Genomic DNA, 1,274 nt, shown 5'->3' on the forward strand with positions numbered 1-1,274 from the left:
TACTTATCCCAAAAAGGTTCTAAGAGTTTCAAAGCATTGTCATAGAGAGACTGAATATTGTAACTCCCAAAACCTCCAAAAATAAACGAAAAATATCCCTATTGAGAAAAGCAGATAAAAATTCACTTGATATCCTCCTGAGAGACAATCTCCATACCTTCCAAATTAACAATGTACCGGTAAGTGTAGACCAGATGTGGCTCAAATTCAAAGAAGTAGTATCAACAGCAATTGAGAGATTTATACCAAATAAATTATCAAACGACAGAGCTGATCCCAAGTAGTACACATGGGTCAGAACACTGTTGCAGAAACAACAAAAAAAGGGTGCCAAATTTAAAAGAGCGCAATATCTCCAAGATTGATGATCCTTTACAGAAGCTCGAAATTTAGCTTGAATTTCAGTGTGATCTGCATATAACAGTTTTCATCACGAAACTTTATTTCGAAACCTGGCAGAAAATCCAAAGAGATTATGGTCATATGTAAACTATGCTAGTGGCAAGACACAATCAATGTCTCCTTCGTATACCAGCAATGGAAATACTATCGATGACAGTGCTGCTAAAGCAGAGTAACTAAACACAGCTTTCCGAAATTCCTTCGCCATAGAAGATGAAGTAAATATTGCAGAATTCAAAGTGAGTACAGCTGCCAACGTGAGTAACAGAATTAGATATCCTCGGAGTAGTAAGTCAACTTATATCACTTCATAAAAACAACCAGAGTAGCTTATACAATAGCTCCATACTTAATAATCATATACAACCACTCACTTGATGAAAGATCCATACTCAAAGACTGGAAAGTTGCACAGATCACATCAATATTCAAGAAATGGCAGTAGCAGTAATCCACTAAATTACAGGACCATATCATTAACGTTGATATGCAGTAGGATTCTGGAACATACATTTTATTGGAACATTGTGAATTATCTCGAAGGGAACGGTCTATTGACACACAGTCAACAGGAATTTAGAACGATCGTTCATGCTCTTTACTCACACAAAGTGTTGAGTGCTATTGACAAGTGGTTTCAAACTGATTTCGAATTTCTAGATTTCCAGAAGGTTTTTGATATTGTAGCTCACAAGTAGCTTGTAGCCAAATTGCATTCTTGTGGAATATCTACTCAGTTATGTGACTGCATTCGTGATTTCCTGCCAGAGAGGTCACAGTTTAGTAATTGATGGAAAGGTCCTCTGCTGTTCCTTATCCACATAAACGATTTAGAATACATACTGAGCGGCTGTCTTAGGTTGTTGTTTATC

This window comes from Schistocerca americana, chromosome 7 (genome assembly GCF_021461395.2).
Source record: "Schistocerca americana isolate TAMUIC-IGC-003095 chromosome 7, iqSchAmer2.1, whole genome shotgun sequence".
NCBI lineage: Eukaryota > Metazoa > Arthropoda > Insecta > Orthoptera > Acrididae > Schistocerca > Schistocerca americana.